Source organism: Osmerus eperlanus, chromosome 23 (genome assembly GCF_963692335.1).
Source record: "Osmerus eperlanus chromosome 23, fOsmEpe2.1, whole genome shotgun sequence".
Lineage (NCBI taxonomy): Eukaryota > Metazoa > Chordata > Actinopteri > Osmeriformes > Osmeridae > Osmerus > Osmerus eperlanus.
The window spans coordinates 11,585,338-11,602,496 of NC_085040.1; the positions used below are offsets into that span (position 1 = coordinate 11,585,338).

The 17,159-nt window shown below is 46.7% G+C and overlaps 17 non-coding genes across 17 annotated transcripts; all 17 read left to right on the plus strand.

Annotated features, from left to right (window-relative positions):
• Positions 1 to 616: 616 nt before the first annotated feature.
• Positions 617 to 688, plus strand: trnap-agg (transfer RNA proline (anticodon AGG)). Its single transcript has one exon. It is a non-coding gene; the product is annotated as a tRNA-Pro (tRNA).
• An 878-nt stretch (positions 689 to 1,566) lies between these two features.
• On the plus strand, positions 1,567 to 1,639 carry trnap-agg (transfer RNA proline (anticodon AGG)). Its single transcript has one exon. It is a non-coding gene; the product is annotated as a tRNA-Pro (tRNA).
• A 1,483-nt stretch (positions 1,640 to 3,122) lies between these two features.
• trnap-agg (transfer RNA proline (anticodon AGG)) lies at positions 3,123 to 3,194 on the plus strand. Its single transcript has one exon. It is a non-coding gene; the product is annotated as a tRNA-Pro (tRNA).
• A 642-nt stretch (positions 3,195 to 3,836) lies between these two features.
• trnap-agg (transfer RNA proline (anticodon AGG)) lies at positions 3,837 to 3,908 on the plus strand. Its single transcript has one exon. It is a non-coding gene; the product is annotated as a tRNA-Pro (tRNA).
• Positions 3,909 to 6,067: 2,159 nt separating this feature from the next.
• On the plus strand, positions 6,068 to 6,139 carry trnap-agg (transfer RNA proline (anticodon AGG)). The gene has a single exon. It is a non-coding gene; the product is annotated as a tRNA-Pro (tRNA).
• A 635-nt stretch (positions 6,140 to 6,774) lies between these two features.
• On the plus strand, positions 6,775 to 6,846 carry trnap-agg (transfer RNA proline (anticodon AGG)). Its single transcript has one exon. It is a non-coding gene; the product is annotated as a tRNA-Pro (tRNA).
• Positions 6,847 to 7,481: 635 nt separating this feature from the next.
• trnap-agg (transfer RNA proline (anticodon AGG)) lies at positions 7,482 to 7,553 on the plus strand. Its single transcript has one exon. It is a non-coding gene; the product is annotated as a tRNA-Pro (tRNA).
• Positions 7,554 to 8,676: 1,123 nt separating this feature from the next.
• On the plus strand, positions 8,677 to 8,748 carry trnap-ugg (transfer RNA proline (anticodon UGG)). The gene has a single exon. It is a non-coding gene; the product is annotated as a tRNA-Pro (tRNA).
• Positions 8,749 to 10,185: 1,437 nt separating this feature from the next.
• On the plus strand, positions 10,186 to 10,257 carry trnap-agg (transfer RNA proline (anticodon AGG)). Its single transcript has one exon. It is a non-coding gene; the product is annotated as a tRNA-Pro (tRNA).
• Positions 10,258 to 10,900: 643 nt separating this feature from the next.
• On the plus strand, positions 10,901 to 10,972 carry trnap-agg (transfer RNA proline (anticodon AGG)). The gene has a single exon. It is a non-coding gene; the product is annotated as a tRNA-Pro (tRNA).
• A 530-nt stretch (positions 10,973 to 11,502) lies between these two features.
• Positions 11,503 to 11,574, plus strand: trnap-agg (transfer RNA proline (anticodon AGG)). The gene has a single exon. It is a non-coding gene; the product is annotated as a tRNA-Pro (tRNA).
• Positions 11,575 to 11,860: 286 nt separating this feature from the next.
• Positions 11,861 to 11,932, plus strand: trnap-agg (transfer RNA proline (anticodon AGG)). The gene has a single exon. It is a non-coding gene; the product is annotated as a tRNA-Pro (tRNA).
• A 530-nt stretch (positions 11,933 to 12,462) lies between these two features.
• Positions 12,463 to 12,534, plus strand: trnap-ugg (transfer RNA proline (anticodon UGG)). Its single transcript has one exon. It is a non-coding gene; the product is annotated as a tRNA-Pro (tRNA).
• Positions 12,535 to 13,753: 1,219 nt separating this feature from the next.
• On the plus strand, positions 13,754 to 13,825 carry trnap-agg (transfer RNA proline (anticodon AGG)). The gene has a single exon. It is a non-coding gene; the product is annotated as a tRNA-Pro (tRNA).
• A 983-nt stretch (positions 13,826 to 14,808) lies between these two features.
• Positions 14,809 to 14,880, plus strand: trnap-agg (transfer RNA proline (anticodon AGG)). Its single transcript has one exon. It is a non-coding gene; the product is annotated as a tRNA-Pro (tRNA).
• Positions 14,881 to 15,514: 634 nt separating this feature from the next.
• trnap-agg (transfer RNA proline (anticodon AGG)) lies at positions 15,515 to 15,586 on the plus strand. The gene has a single exon. It is a non-coding gene; the product is annotated as a tRNA-Pro (tRNA).
• A 1,228-nt stretch (positions 15,587 to 16,814) lies between these two features.
• Positions 16,815 to 16,886, plus strand: trnap-agg (transfer RNA proline (anticodon AGG)). Its single transcript has one exon. It is a non-coding gene; the product is annotated as a tRNA-Pro (tRNA).
• Positions 16,887 to 17,159: the final 273 nt, after the last annotated feature.

The following is a 17,159-nucleotide window of genomic DNA, read 5'->3' on the forward strand; positions in this document are numbered from 1 at the left end:
TGCTGTTGAAGGAGGTAACCTGGCAAAGAGGGCTCCTGTTCTATTCCCAAATCAGTCCTTTTCCAAACGTAGATCAAGGTGATTTTCTGCAGAAGTTTCTCGAACTCTTTTTGTCTACGCATGTTTTGTGACAACAAATCGATCAAAGCAGCAACCAGAACATGGCTCGTTGGTCTCGTGGTATGATTCTCGCTTAGGGTGCAGGGAGCCTTTGTCTAAGCATTTTTTGTGAAAACAAATCGATCAATCGAATCAGCAACTAGAACGTGGCTCGTGGGTCTAGGGGTATGATTCTCGCTTAGGGTGCGAGAGGTCCCGGGTTCAAATCCCCGACGAGCCCATTACAGTATGCTGATGAAGGAGGTAACATGTCAAAGAGGGCTCCTGTTCTATTCCCAAATCAGTCCTTTACCCAACGTAGATCGGTGTGATTTGCTGCGGAAGTTTCTCCAGCTCTTTATGTCTAAGCATGTTTTGCGACAACAAATCGATCGAAGCAGCAACCAGAACATGGCTCGTTGGTCTCGTGGTATGATTCTCGCTTAGGGTGCAGGGATCCTTTGTTTAAGCATGTTTTGTGACAACAAATCGATCAATCGAAGCACAACTGGAACATGGCTCGTTGGTCTAGGGGTATGATTCTCGCTTAGGGTGCGAGAGGTCCTGGGTTCAAATCCCGGACGAGCCCATTACTTCTACAGCCCATTGCTGTAGAAGGAGGTAACCTGGCAAAGAGGGCTCCTGTTCTATTTCCAAATCAGTCCTTTTCCAAACGTAGATCGGGGTGATTTTCTGCAGAAGTTTCTCGAACTCTTTTTGTCTACGCATGTTTTGTGACAACAAATCGATCAAAGCAGCAACCAGAACATGGCACATTGGTTTCGTGGTATGATTCTCGCTTAGGGTGCAGGGAGCCTTTGTCTAAGCATGTTTTGTGACAACAAATAGATCAATCGAAGCAGCAACTAGAACATGGCTCGTTGGTCTAGGGGTATGATTCTCGCATAGGGTGCCAGAAGTCCTGTGTTCAAATCCTGGACGAGCCCATTACAGTATGCTGTTGAAAGAGGTAACCTGGCAAAGAGGGCTGCTGTTCTATTCCCAAATCTGTCATTTACCCAACGTAGATCGGTGTGATTTGCTGCGGAAGTTTCTCCAGCTCTTTATGTCTAAGCATGTTTTGCGACAACAAATCGATCGAAGCAGCAACCAGAACATGGCTTGTTGGTCTAGGGGTATGATTCTCGATTTGGGTGCGAGAGGTCCTGGGTTCAAATCCCGGACGAGCCCATTACAGTATGCTGATGAAGGAGGTAACATGTCAAAGAGGGCTCCTGTTCTATTCCCAAATCAGTCCTTTACCCAACATAGATCGGTGTGATTTGCTGCGGAAGTTTCTCCAGCTCTTTATGTCTAAGCATGTTTTGCGACAACAAATCGATCAAAGCAGCAACCAGAACATGGCTCGTTGGTCTCGTGGTATGATTCTCGCTTAGGGTGCAGGGATCCTTTGTTTAAGAATGTTTTGTGACAACAAATCGATCAATCGAAGCACAACTGGAACATGGCACGTTGGTCTAGGGGTATGATTCTCGCTTAGGGTGCGAGAGGTCCCGGGTTCAAATCCCGGACGAGGCCGTTACTTCTACAGCCCATTGCTGTAGAAGGAGGTAACCTGGCAAAGAGGGCTCCTGTTCTATTCCCAAATCAGTCCTTTTCCAAACGTAGATCGGGGTGATTTTCTGCAGAAGTTTCTCGAACTCTTTTTGTCTACGCATGTTTTGTGACAACAAATCAATCAATCGAAGCAGCAGCTGGAGCATGGCTCGTTGGTCTAGGGGTATGATTCTAGTTTAGGGTGCAAGAGGTCCCGTGTTCAAATCCAGGATGAGCCCATTACAGTATGCTGTTGAAGGAGGTAACCTGGCTCCTGTTCTATTCCCAAATCAGTCCTTTTCCAAACGTAGATCAAGGTGATTTTCTGCAGAAGTTTCTCGAACTCTTTTTGTCTACGCATGTTTTGTGACAACAAATCGATCAAAGCAGCAACCAGAACATGGCTCGTTGGTCTCGTGGTATGATTCTCGCTTAGGGTGCAGGGAGCCTTTGTCTAAGCATGTTTTGTGACAACAAATCGATCAATCGAAGCAGCAGCTGGAGCATGGCTCGTTGTTCTAGGGGTATGATTCTCGCTTAGGGTGCGAGAGGTCCTGGGTTCAAATCCCGGACGAGCCCATTACTTCTACAGCCCATTGCTGTAGAAGGAGGTAACCTGGCAAAGAGGGCTCCTGTTCTATTCCCAAATCAGTCCTTTTCCAAACGTAGATCGGGGTGATTTTCTGCAGAAGTTTCTCGAACTCTTTTTGTCTACGCATGTTTTGTGACAACAAATCGATCAAAGCAGCAACCAGAACATGGCACATTGGTTTCGTGGTATGATTCTCGCTTAGGGTGCAGGGAGCCTTTGTCTAAGCATGTTTTGTGACAACAAATAGATCAATCGAAGCAGCAACTACAACATGGCTCGTTGGTCTAGGGGTATGATTCTCGCATAGGGTGCCAGAAGTCCTTGGTTCAAATCCTGGACGAGCCCATTACAGTATGCTGTTGAAAGAGGTAACCTGGCAAAGAGGGCTGCTGTTCTATTCCCAAATCTGTCATTTACCCAAGGTCGATCGGGGTGATTTGCTGCGGAAGTTTCTCCAGCTCTTTATGTCTAAGCATGTTTTGTGAAAACAAATCGATCAAAGCAGCAACCAGAACATGGCTCGTTGGTCTAGGGGTATGATTCTCGCTTAGGGTGCGAGAGGTCCCGGATTCAAATCCCGGATGAGCCCATTACTTCTACAGCCCATTGCTGTAGAAGGAGGTAACCTGGCAAAGAGGGCTCCTGTTCTATTCCCAAATCAGTCCTTTACCCAACGTAGATCGGTGTGATTTGCTGCGGAAGTTTCTCCAGCTCTTTATGTCTAAGCATGTTTTGCGACAACAAATCGATCAAAGCAGCAACCAGAACATTGCTCGTTGGTCTCGTGGTATGATTCTCGCTTAGGGTGCAGGGATCCTTTGTTTAAGAATGTTTTGTGACAACAAATCGATCAATCGAAGCACAACTGTAACATGGCTCGTTGGTCTAGGGGTATGATTCTCGCTTAGGGTGCGAGAGGTCCCGGGTTCAAATCCCGGACGAGCCCATTACTTCTACAGCCCATTGCTGTAGAAGGAGTTAACCTGTCAAAGAGGGCTCCTGTTCTATTCCCAAATCAATCCTTTACCCAACGTAGATCGGTGTGATTTGCTGCGGAAGTTTCTCCAGCTCTTTATGTCTAAGCATGTTTTGCGACAACAAATCGATCAAAGCAGCAACCAGAACATTGCTCGTTGGTCTCGTGGTATGATTCTCGCTTAGGGTGCAGGGATCCTTTGTTTAAGAATGTTTTGTGACAACAAATCGATCAATCGAAGCACAACTGTAACATGGCTCGTTGGTCTAGGGGTATGATTCTCGCTTAGGGTGCGAGAGGTCCCGGATTCAAATCCCGGACGAGCCCATTACTTCTACAGCCCATTGCTGTAGAAGGAGTTAACCTGTCAAAGAGGGCTCCTGTTCTATTCCCAAATCAATCCTTTACCCAACGTAGATCGGTGTGATTTGCTGCGGAAGTTTCTCCAGCTCTTTATGTCTAAGCATGTTTTGCGACAACAAATCGATCGAAGCAGCAACCAGAACATGGCTCGTTGGTCTCGTGGCATGATTCTCGCTCAGGGTGCAGGGATCCTTTGTTTAAGCATGTTTTGTGACAACAAATCGATCAATCAAAGCACAACTGGAACATGGCTCGTTGGTCTAGGGGTATGATTCTCGCTTAGGGTGCGAGAGGTCCCGGGTTCAAATCCCGGACGAGCCCATTACTTCTACAGCCCATTGCTGTAGAAGGAGGTAACCTGGCAAAGAGGGCTCCTGTTCTATTCCCAAATCAGTCCTTTTCCAAACGTAGATCGGGGTGATTTTCTGCAGAAGTTTCTCGAACTCTTTTTGTCTACGCATGTTTTGTGACAACAAATCGATCAATCGAAGCAGCAGCTGGAGCATGGCTCGTTGGTCTAGGGGTATGATTCTAGTTTAGGGTGCAAGAGGTCCTGTGTTCAAATCCAGGATGAGCCCATTACAGTATGCTGTTGAAGGAGGTAACCTGGCTCCTGTTCTATTCCCAAATCAGTCCTTTTCCAAACGTAGATCAAGGTGATTTTCTGCAGAAGTTTCTCGAACTCTTTTTGTCTACGCATGTTTTTTGACAACAAATCGATCAAAGCAGCAACCAGAACATGGCTCGTTTGTCTAGGGGTATGATTCTCGCTTTGGGTGAGAGAGGTCCCGGGGTCAAATCCCGGACAAGCCCTTTACAGTAAGTTGTTGAAGGAGGTTATTTAGTGAAGAGGGCTCCTGTTCTATTCCCAAATCTGTCTTTTACCCAACGTCGATCTAGGTGATTTGCTGCAGAAGTTTCTCCAGCCTTTTTTGAATATGCGTGTTTTGCGACAAAAAATCGATCAATGCAGCAACCAGAACATGGCTCGTTGGTCTTGTGGTATGATTCTCGCTTAGGGTGCAGGGCGCCTTTGTCTAAGCATGTTTTGTGACAACAAATCGATCAATCGAAGCAGCAGCTGGAGCATGGCTCGTTGGTGTAGGGGTATGATTCTAGCTTAGGGTGCAAGAGGTCCCGTGTTCAAATCCAGGATGAGCCCATTACAGTATGCTGTTGAAGGAGGTAACCTGGCAAAGAGGGCTCCTGTTCTATTCCCAAATCAGTCCTTTTCCAAACGTAGATCAAGGTGATTTTCTGCAGAAGTTTCTCAGACTATTTTTGTCTACGCATGTTTTGTGACAACAAATCGATCAATGCAGCAACCAGAACATGGCTCGTTGGTCTCGTGGTATGATTCTCGCTTAGGGTGCAGGGAGCCTTTGTCTAAGCATGTTTTGTGACAACAAATCGATCAATCGAAGCAGCAACTGGAACATGGCTCGTTGGTCTAGGGGTATGATTCTCACATAGGGTGCTAGAGGTCCTGGGTTCAAATCCCGGACGAGCCCATTACAGTATGCTGTTGAAGGAGGTAACATGGCAAAGAGGGCTCCGTTTCTTTTCCCAAATCAGTCCTTTACCCAACGTATATCGGGGTGATTTGCTGCAGAAGTTTCTCCAGCTCTTTTTGTCTACTCATTCTTTGTGACAACAAATCGATCAAAGCAGTCACCAGAACATGGCTCGTTGGTCTCGTGGTATGATTCTCGCTTAGGGTGCAGGGAGCCTTTGTCTAAGCATGTTTTGTGACAACAAATCGATCAAAGCAGCAACCAGAACATGGCTCGTTGGTCTAGGGGTATGATTCTCGCTTTGGGTGAGAGAGGTCCCGGGTTCAAATCCCGGACAAGCCCTTTACAGTAAGTTGTTGAAGGAGGTTATTTAGTGAAGAGGGCTCCTGTTCTATTCCCAAATCTGTCTTTTACCCAACGTCGATCTGGGTGATTTGCTGCAGAAGTTTCTCCAGCCTTTTTTGAATATGCGTGTTTTGCGACAAAAAATCGATCAATGCAGCAACCAGAACATGGCTCGTTGGTCTCGTGGTATGATTCTCGCTTAGGGTGCAGGGAGCCTTTGTCTAAGCATGTTTTGTGACAACAAATCGATCAATCGAATCAGCAACTAGAACGTGGCTCGTGGGTCTAGGGGTATGATTCTCGCTTAGGGTGCGAGAGGTCCCGGTTCAAATCCCCGACGAGCCCATTACAGTATGCTGATGAAGGAGGTAACATGTCAAAGAGGGCTCCTGTTCTATTCCCAAATCAGTCCTTTACCCAACTTAGATCGGTGTGATTTGCTGCGGAAGTTTCTCCAGCTCTTTATGTCTAAGCATGTTTTGCGACAACAAATCGATCGAAGCAGCAACCAGAACATGGCTCGTTGGTCTCGTGGTATGATTCTCGCTTAGGGTGCAGGGATCCTTTGTTTAAGCATGTTTTGTGACAACAAATCGATCAATCGAAGCACAACTGGAACATGGCTCGTTGGTCTAGGGGTATGATTCTCGCTTAGGGTGCGAGAGGTCCTGGGTTCAAATCCCGGACGAGCCCATTACTTCTACAGCCCATTGCTGTAGAAGGAGGTAACCTGGCAAAGAGGGCTCCTGTTCTATTCCCAAATCAGTCCTTTTCCAAACGTAGATCGGGGTGATTTTCTGCAGAAGTTTCTCGAACTCTTTTTGTCTACGCATGTTTTGTGACAACAAATCGATCAAAGCAGCAACCAGAACATGGCACATTGGTTTCGTGGTATTATTCTCGCTTAGGGTGCAGGGAGCCTTTGTCTAAGCATGTTTTGTGACAACAAATAGATCAATCGAAGCAGCAACTACAACATGGCTCGTTAGTCTAGGGGTATGATTCTCGCATAGGGTGCCAGAAGTCCTGGGTTCAAATCCTGGACGAGACCATTACAGTATGCTGTTGAAAGAGGTAACCTGGCAAAGAGGGCTCCTGTTCTATTCCCAAATCAGTCCTTTTCCAAACGTAGATCAAGGTGATTTTCTGCAGAAGTTTCTCGAACTCTTTTTGTCTACGCATGTTTTGTGACAACAAATCGATCAAAGCAGCAACCAGAACATGGCACATTGGTTTCGTGGTATGATTCTCGCTTAGGGTGCAGGGAGCCTTTGTCTAAGCATGTTTTGTGACAACAAATAGATCAATCGAAGCAGCAACTGGAACATGGCTCGTTGGTCTAGGGGTATGATTCTCGCTTAGGGTGCGAGAGGTCCCGGGTTCAAATCCCGGACGAGCCCATTACTTCTACAGCCCATTGCTGTAGAAGGAGGTAACCTGGCAAAGAGGGCTCCTGTTCTATTCCCAAATCAGTCCTTTTCCAAACGTAGATCGGGGTGATTTTCTGCAGAAGTTTCTCGAACTCTTTTTGTCTACGCATGTTTTGTGACAACAAATCGATCAAAGCAGCAACCAGAACATGGCACATTGGTTTCGTGGTATGATTCTCGCTTAGGGTGCAGGGAGCCTTTGTCTAAGCATGTTTTTTGACAACAAATAGATCAATCGAAGCAGCAACTACAACATGGCTCGTTGGTCTAGGGGTATGATTCTCGCATAGGGTGCCAGAAGTCCTGGGTTCAAATCCTGGACGAGCCCATTACAGTATGCTGTTGAAAGAGGTAACCTGGCAAAGATGGCTGCTGTTCTATTCCCAAATCTGTCATTTACCCAAGGTCGATCGGGGTGATTTGCTGCGGAAATTTCTCCAGCTCTTTATGTCTAAGCATGTTTTGTGACAACAAATCGATCAAAGCAGCAACCAGAACATGGCTCGTTGGTCTCGTGGTATGATTCTCGCTTAGGGTGCAGGGATCCTTTGTTTAAGCATGTTTTGTGACAACAAATCGATCAATCGAAGCAGCAACTGGAACATGGCTCGTTGGTCTAGTGGTATGATTCTCGCTTAGGGTGCGAGAGGTCCTGGGTTCAAATCCCGGATGAGCCCATAACAGTATGCTGATGAACGAGGTAACATGTCAAAGAGGGCTCCTGTTCTATTCCCAAATCAGTCCTTTACCCAACGTAGATCGGCGTGATTTGCAGCGGAAGTTTCTCCTGCTCTTTATGTCTAAGCATGTTTTGTGACAACAAATCGATCAAAGCAGCAACCAGAACATGGCTCGTTGGTCTCGTGGTATGATTCTCGCTTAGGGTGCAGGGAGCCTTTGTCTAAGCATGTTTTGTGACAACAAATCGATCGATCGAAGCAGCAACTGGAACATGGCTCGTTGGTCTAGGGGTATGATTCTCGAATAGGGTGCAAGAGGTCCTGGGTTCAAATCCCGGACGAGCCCATTACAGTATGCTGTTGAAGGAGGTAACATGGCAAAGAAGGCTCCTTTTCTTTTCCCAAATCAGTCCTTTACCCAACGTATATCGGGGTGATTTGCTGCAGAAGTTTCTCCAGCTCTTTTTGTCTACTCATTCTTTGTGACAACAAATCGATCAAAGCAGTCACCAGAACATGGCTCGTTGGTCTAGGGGTATGATTCTCGCTTTGGGTGAGAGAGGTCCCGGGTTCAAATTCCGGACGAGCCCATTACTTCTATAGCCCATTGCTGTAGAAGGAGGTAACCTGGCAAAGAGGGCTCCTGTTCTATTCCCAAATCAGTCCTTTTCCAAACGTAGATCGGGGTGATTTTCTGCAGAAGTTTCTCGAACTCTTTTTGTCTACGCATGTTTTGTGACAACAAATCGATCAAAGCAGCAACCAGAACATGGCACATTGGTTTCGTGGTATTATTCTCGCTTAGGGTGCAGGGAGCCTTTGTCTAAGCATGTTTTGTGACAACAAATAGATCAATCGAAGCAGCAACTACAACATGGCTCGTTGGTCTAGGGGTATGATTCTCGCATAGGGTGCCAGAAGTCCTGGGTTCAAATCCTGGACGAGCCCATTACAGTATGCTGTTGAAAGAGGTAACCTGGCAAAGAGGGCTGCTGTTCTATTGCCAAATCTGTCATTTACCCAAGGTCGATCGGGGTGATTTGCTGCGAAAGTTTCTCCAGCTCTTTATGTCTAAGCATGTTTTGTGACAACAAATCGATCAAAGCAGCAACCAGAACATGGCTCGTTGGTCTAGGGGTATGATTCTCGCTTTGGGTGCGAGAGGTCCCGGGTTCAAATCCCGGACGAGCCCTTTACAGTAAGTTGTTGAAGGAGGTTATTTAGTGAAAAGCGCTCCTGTTCTATTCCCAAATCTGTCTTTTACCCAACGTCGATCGGGGTGATTTGCTGCAGAAGTTTCTCCAGCTCTTTTTGAATATGCGTGTTTTGCGACAAAAAATCGATCAATGCAGCAACCAGAACATGGCTCGTTGGTCTTGTGGTATGATTCTCGCTTAGGGTGCAGGGCGCCTTTGTCTAAGCATGTTTTGTGACAACAAATCGATCAATCGAAGCAGCAGCTTGAGCATGGCTCGTTGGTCTAGGGGTATGATTCTAGCTTAGGGTGCAAGAGGTCCCGTGTTCAAATCCAGGATGAGCCCATTACAGTATGCTGTTGAAGGAGGTAACCTGGCAAAGAGGGCTCCTGTTCTATTCCCAAATCAGTCCTTTTCCAAACGTAGATCAAGGTGATTTTCTGCAGAAGTTTCTCGAACTCTTTTTGTCTACGCATGTTTTGTGACAACAAATCGATCAAAGCAGCAACCAGAACATGGCACATTGGTTTCGTGGTATGATTCTCGCTTAGGGTGCAGGGAGCCTTTGTCTAAGCATGTTTTGTGACAACAAATAGATCAATCGAAGCAGCAACTGGAACATGGCTCGTTGGTCTAGGGGTATGATTCTCGCTTAGGGTGCGAGAGGTCCGGGGTTCAAATCCCGGACGAGCCCATTACTTCTACAGCCCATTGCTGTAGAAGGTGGTAACCTGGCAAAGAGGTCTCCTGTTCTATTCCCAGATCAATCCTTTTCCAAACGTAGATCGGGCTGATTTGCTGCAGAAATTTCACAGCTCTTTTTGTCTAAGCATTTTTTACGACAAAAAATCGATCAAAGCAGCAACCAGAACATGGCTCGTTGGTCTTGTGGTATGATTCTCGCTTAGGGTGCAGGGAGCCTTTGTCTAAGCATGTTTTGTGACAACAAATCGATCAATCGAAGCAGCAGCTGGAGCATGGCTCGTTGGTCTAGGGGTATGATTCTCGCTTAGGGTGCGAGAAGTCCTGGGTTCAAATCCCGGACGAGCCCATTACAGTATGCTTATGAAGGAGGTAACATGTCAAAGAGGCCTCATGTTCTATTCCCAAATCAGTCCTTTACCCAACGTAGATCGGTGTGATTTGCTTCGGAAGTTTCTCCATCTCTTTATGTCTAAGCATGTTTTGCGACAACAAATCGATCAAAGCAGCAACCAGAACATGGCTCGTTGGTCTCGTGGTATGATTCTCGCTTAGGGTGCAGGGATCCTTTGTTTAAGCATGTTTTGTGACAACAAATCGATCAATCGAAGCAGCAACTAGAACATGGCTCGTTGGTCAAGGGATATGATTCTCGCTTAGGGTGCAGGGAGCCTATGTCTAAGCATGTTTTGTGACAACAAATCGATCAATCGAAGCAGCAGCTGGAGCATGGCTCGTTGGTCTAGGGGTATGATTCTCGCTTAGGGTGCGAGAGGTCCTGGGTTCAAATCCCGGACGAGCCCATTACTTCTATAGCCCATTGCTGTAGAAGGAGGTAACCTGGCAAAGAGGGCTCCTGTTCTAATCCCAAATCAGTCCTTTTCCAAACGTAGATCAAGGTGATTTTCTGCAGAAGTTTATCGAACTCTTTTTGTCTACGCATGTTTTGTGACAACAAATCGATCAAAGCAGCAACCAGAACATGGCTCGTTGGTCTCGTGGTATGATTCTCGCTTAGGGTGCAGGGAGCCTTTGTCTAAGCATTTTTTGTGACAACAAATCGATCAATCGAATCAGCAACTAGAACGTGGCTCGTGGGTCTAGGGGTATGATTCTCGCTTAGGGTGCGAGAGGTCCTGGGTTCAAATCCCCGACGAGCCCATTACTTCTACAGCCCATTGCTGTAGAAGGAGGTAACCTGGCAAAGAGGGCTCCTGTTCTATTCCCAGATCAATCCTTTTCCAAACGTAGATCGGGCTGATTTGCTGCAGAAATTTCACAGCTCTTTTTGTCTAAGCATTTTTTACGACAAAAAATCGATCAAAGCAGCAACCAGAACATGGCTCGTTGGTCTTGTGGTATGATTCTCGCTTAGGGTGCAGGGAGCCTTTGTCTAAGCATGTTTTGTGACAACAAATCGATCAATCGAAGCAGCAGCTGAAGCATGGCTCGTTGGTCTAGGGGTATGATTCTCGCTTAGGGTGCGAGAGGTCCTGGGTTCAAATCCCGGACGAGCCCATTACTTCTATAGCCCATTGCTGTAGAAGGAGGTAACCTGGCAAAGAGGGCTCCTGTTCTATTCCCAAATCAGTCCTTTTCCAAACGTAGATCGGGGTGATTTTCTGCAGAAGTTTCTCGAACTCTTTTTGTCTACGCATGTTTTGTGACAACAAATCGATCAAAGCAGCAACCAGAACATGGCACATTGGTTTCGTGGTATGATTCTCGCTTAGGGTGCAGGGAGCCTTTGTCTAAGCATGTTTTGTGACAACAAATAGATCAATCGAAGCTGCAACTACAACATGGCTCGTTGGTCTAGGGGTATGATTCTCGCATAGGGTGCCAGAAGTCCTTGGTTCAAATCCTGGACGAGCCCATTACAGTATACTGTTGAAAGAGGTAACCTGGCAAAGAGGGCTGCTGTTCTATTCCCAAATATGTCATTTACCCAAGGTCGATTGGGGTGATTTGCTGCGGAAGTTTCTCCAGCTCTTTATGTCTAAGCATGTTTTGTGACAACAAATCGATCAAAGCAGCAACCAGAACATGGCTCGTTGGTCTAGGGGTATGATTCTCGCTTAGGGTGCGAGAGGTCCCGGGTTCAAATCCCGGACGAGCCCATTACTTCTACAGCCCATTGCTGTAGAAGGAGGTAACCTGGCAAAGAGGGCTCCTGTTCTATTCCCAAATCAGTCCTTTTCCAAACGTAGATCAAGGTGATTTTCTGCAGAAGTTTCTCGAACTCTTTTTGTCTACGCATGTTTTGTGACAACAAATCGATCAAAGCAGCAACCAGAACATGGCACATTGGTTTCGTGGTATGATTCTCGCTTAGGGTGCAGGGAGCCTTTGTCTAAGCATGTTTTGTGACAACAAATCGATCAATCGAAGCAGCAGCTGGAGCATGGCTCGTTGGTCTAGGGGTATGATTCTCGCTTAGGGTGCGAGAGGTCCCGGGTTCAAATCCCGGACGAGCCCATTACTTCTACAGCCCATTGCTGTAGAAGGAGGTAACCTGGCAAAGAGGGCTCCTGTTCTATTCCCAAATCAGTCCTTTTCCAAACGTAGATCGGGGTGATTTTCTGCAGAAGTTTCTCGAACTCTTTTTGTCTACGCATGTTTTGTGACAACAAATCGATCAAAGCAGCAACCAGAACATGGCTCGTTGGTCTCGTGGTATGATTCTCGCTTAGGGTGCAGGGAGCCTTTGTATAAGCATGTTTTGTGACAACAAATAGATCAATCGAAGCAGCAACTACAACATGGCTCGTTGGTCTAGGGGTATGATTCTCGCATAGGGTGCCAGAAGTCCTGGGTTCAAATCCTGGACGAGCCCATTACAGTATGCTGTTGAAAGAGGTAACCTGGCAAAGAGGGCTGCTGTTCTATTCCCAAATCTGTCATTTACCCAAGGTCGATCGGGGTGATTTGCTGCGGAAGTTTCTCCAGCTCTTTATGTCTAAGCATGTTTTGTGACAACAAATCGATCAAAGCAGCAACCAGAACATGGCTCGTTGGTCTAGGGGTATGATTCTCGCTTTGGGTGCGAGAGGTCCCGGGTTCAAATCCCGGACGAGCCCTTTACAGTAAGTTGTTGAAGGAGGTTATTTAGTGAAGAGCGCTCCTGTTCTATTCCCAAATCTGTCTTTTACCCAACGTCGATCTGGGTGATTTGCTGCAGAAGTTTCTCCAGCTCTTTTTGAATATGCGTGTTTTGCGACAAAAAATCGATCAATGCAGCAACCAGAACATGGCTCGTTGGTCTTGTGGTATGATTCTCGCTTAGGGTGCAGGGCGCCTTTGTCTAAGCATGTTTTGTGACAACAAATCGATCAATCGAAGCAGCAGCTGGAGCATGGCTCGTTGGTCTAGGGGTATGATTCTAGCTTAGGGTGCAAGAGGTCCCGTGTTCAAATCCAGGATGAGCCCATTACAGTATGCTGTTGAAGGAGGTAACCTGGCAACGAGGGCTCCTGTTCTATTCCCAAATCAGTCCTTTTCCAAACGTAGATCAAGGTGATTTTCTGCAGAAGTTTCTCGAACTCTTTTTGTCTACGCATGTTTTGTAACAACAAATCGATCAAAGCAGCAACCAGAACATGGCTCGTTGGTCTAGGGATATGATTCTCGCTTTGGGTGCGAGAGGTCCTTGGTTCAAATCCCGGACGAGCCCTTTACAGTAAGTTGTTGAAGGAGGTTATTTAGTGAAGAGCGCTTCTGTTCTATTCCCAAATCTGTCTTTTACCCAACGTCGATCGGGGTGATTTGCTGCAGAAGTTTCTCCAGCTCTTTTTGAATATGCGTGTTTTGCGACAAAAAATCGATCAATGCAGCAACCAGAACATGGCTCGTTGGTCTTGTGGTATGATTCTCGCTTAGGGTGCAGGGCGCCTTTGTCTAAGCATGTTTTGTGACAACAAATCGATCAATCGAAGCAGCAGGTGGAGCATGGCTCGTTGGTCTAGGGGTATGATTCTAGCTTAGGGTGCAAGAGGTCCCGTGTTCAAATCCAGGATGAGCCCATTACAGTATGCTGTTGAAGGAGGTAACCTGGCAAAGAGGGCTCCTGTTCTATTCCCAAATCAGTCCTTTTCCAAACGTAGATCAAGGTGATTTTCTGCAGAAGTTTCTCGAACTCTTTTTGTCTACGCATGTTTTGTGACAACAAATCGATCAAAGCAGCAACCAGAACATGGCACATTGGTTTCGTGGTATGATTCTCGCTTAGGGTGCAGGGAGCCTTTGTCTAAGCATGTTTTGTGACAACAAATCGATCAATCGAAGCAGCAGCTGGAGCATGGCTCGTTGGTCTAGGGGTATGATTCTCGCTTAGGGTGCGAGAGGTCCCGGGTTCAAATCCCGGACGAGCCCATTACTTCTACAGCCCATTGCTGTAGAAGGAGGTAACCTGGCAAAGAGGGCTCCTGTTCTATTCCCAAATCAGTCCTTTTCCAAACGTAGATCGGGGTGATTTTCTGCAGAAGTTTCTCGAACTCTTTTTGTCTACGCATGTTTTGTGACAACAAATCGATCAAAGCAGCAACCAGAACATGGCTCGTTGGTCTCGTGGTATGATTCTCGCTTAGGGTGCAGGGAGCCTTTGTCTAAGCATTTTTTGTGACAACAAATCGATCAATCGAATCAGCAACTAGAACGTGGCTCGTGGGTCTAGGGGTATGATTCTCGCTTAGGGTGCGAGAGGTCCCGGGTTCAAATCCCCGACGAGCCCATTACAGTATGCTGATGAAGGAGGTAACATGTCAAAGAGGGCTCCTGTTCTATTCCCAAATAAGTCCTTTACCCAACGTAGATCGGTGTGATTTGCTGCGGAAGTTTCTCCAGCTCTTTATGTCTAAGCATGTTTTGCGACAACAAATCGATCGAAGCAGCAACCAGAACATGGCTCGTTGGTCTCGTGGTATGATTCTCGCTTAGGGTGCAGGGATCCTTTGTTTAAGCATGTTTTGTGACAACAAATCGATCAATCGAAGCAGCAACTGGAACATGGCTCGTTGGTCTAGGGGTATGATTCTCGCTTAGGGTGCGAGAGGTCCCGGGTTCAAATCCCCGACGAGCCCATTACAGTATGCTGATGAAGGAGGTAACATGTCAAAGAGGGCTCCTGTTCTATTCCCAAATCAGTCCTTTACCCAACGTAGATCGGTGTGATTTGCTGCGGAAGTTTCTCCAGCTCTTTATGTCTAAGCATGTTTTGCGACAACAAATCGATCGAAGCAGCGACCAGAACATGGCTCGTTGGTCTCGTGGTATGATTCTCGCTTAGGGTGCAGGGATCCTTTGTTTAAGCATGTTTTGTGACAACAAATCGATCAATCGAAGCACAACTGGAACATGGCTCGTTGGTCTAGGGGTATGATTCTCGCTTAGGGTGCGAGAGGTCCCGGGTTCAAATCCCGGACGAGCCCATTACTTCTACAGCCCATTGCTGTAGAAGGAGGTAACCTGGCAAAGAGGGCTCCTGTTCTATTCCCAAATCAGTCCTTTTCCAAACGTAGATCGGGGTGATTTTCTGCAGAAGTTTCTCGAACTCTTTTTGTCTACGCATGTTTTGTGACAACAAATCGATCAAAGCAGCAACCAGAACATGGCACATTGGTTTCGTGGTATGATTCTCGCTTAGGGTGCAGGGATCCTTTGTTTAAGCATGTTTTGTGACAACAAATCGATCAATCGAAGCAGCAACTGGAACATGGCTCGTTGGTCTAGGGGTATGATTCTCGCTTAGGGTGCGAGAGGTCCCGGGTTCAAATCCCCGACGAGCCCATTACAGTATGCTGATGAAGGAGGTAACATGTCAAAGAGGGCTCCTGTTCTATTCCCAAATCAGTCCTTTACCCAACGTAGATCGGTGTGATTTGCTGCGGAAGTTTCTCCAGCTCTTTATGTCTAAGCATGTTTTGCGACAACAAATCGATCGAAGCAGCAACCAGAACATGGCTCGTTGGTCTCGTGGTATGATTCTCGCTTAGGGTGCAGGGATCCTTTGTTTAAGCATGTTTTGTGACAACAAATCGATCAATCGAAGCACAACTGGAACATGGCTCGTTGGTCTAGGGGTATGATTCTCGCTTAGGGTGCGAGAGGTCCCGGGTTCAAATCCCGGACGAGCCCATTACTTCTACAGCCCATTGCTGTAGAAGGAGGTAACCTGGCAAAGAGGGCTCCTGTTCTATTCCCAAATCAGTCCTTTTCCAAACGTAGATCGGGGTGATTTTCTGCAGAAGTTTCTCGAACTCTTTTTGTCTACGCATGTTTTGTGACAACAAATCGATCAAAGCAGCAACCAGAACATGGCACATTGGTTTCGTGGTATGATTCTCGCTTAGGGTGCAGGGAGCCTTTGTCTAAGCATGTTTTGTGACAACAAAAAGATCAATCGAAGCAGCAACTTCAACATGGCTCGTTGGTCTAGGGGTATGATTCTCGCATAGGGTGCCAGAAGTCCTGGGTTCAAATCCTGGACGAGCCCATTACAGTATGCTGTTGAAAGAGGTAACCTGGCAAAGAGGGCTGCTGTTCTATTCCCAAATCTGTCATTTACCCAAGGTCGATCGGGGTGATTTGCTGCGGAAGTTTCTCCAGCTCTTTATGTCTAAGCATGTTTTGTGAAAACAAATCGATCAAAGCAGCAACCAGAACATGGCTCGTTGGTCTAGGGGTATGAGTCTCGCTTTGGGTGAGAGAGGTCCCGGGTTCAAATCCCGGACGAGCCCTTTACAGTAAGTTGTTGAAGGAGGTTATTTAGTGAAGAGGGCTCCTGTTCTATTCCCAAATATGTCTTTTACCCAACGTCGATCTGGGTGATTTGCTGCAGAAGTTTCTCCAGCTCTTTTTGAATATGCGTGTTTTGCGACAAAAAATCGATCAATGCAGCAACCAGAACATGGCTCGTTGGTCTTGTGGTATGATTCTCGCTTAGGGTGCAGGGCGCCTTTGTCTAAGCATGTTTTGTGACAACAAATCGATCAATCGAAGCAGCAGCTGGAGCATGGCTCGTTGGTCTAGGGGTATGATTCTAGTTTAGGGTGCAAGAGGTCCCGTGTTCAAATCCAGGATGAGCCCATTACAGTATGCTGTTGAAGGAGGTAACCTGGCAAAGAGGGCTCCTGTTCTATTCCCAAATCAGTCCTTTTCCAAACGTAGATCAAGGTGATTTTCTGCAGAAGTTTCTCGAACTCTTTTTGTCTACGCATGTTTTGTGACAACAAATCGATCAAAGCAGCAACCAGAACATGGCTCGTTGGTCTCGTGGTATGATTCTCGCTTAGGGTGCAGGGAGCCTTTGTCTAAGCATGTTTTGTGACAACAAATCAATCAATCGAAGCAGCAGCTGGAGCATGGCTCGTTGGTCTAGGGGTATGATTCTCGCTTAGGGTGCGAGAGGTCCCGGGTTCAAATCCCGGACGAGCCCATTACTTCTACAGCCCATTGCTGTAGAAGGAGGTAACCTGGCAAAGAGGGCTCCTGTTCTATTCCCAAATCAGTCCTTTTCCAAACGTAGATCGGGGTGATTTTCTGCAGAAGTTTCTCGAACTCTTTTTGTCTACGCATGTTTTGTGACAACAAATCGATCAAAGCAGCAACCAGAACATGGCTCGTTGGTCTCGTGGTATGATTCTCGCTTAGGGTGCAGGGAGCCTTTGTCTAAGCATTTTTTGTGACAACAAATCGATCAATCGAATCA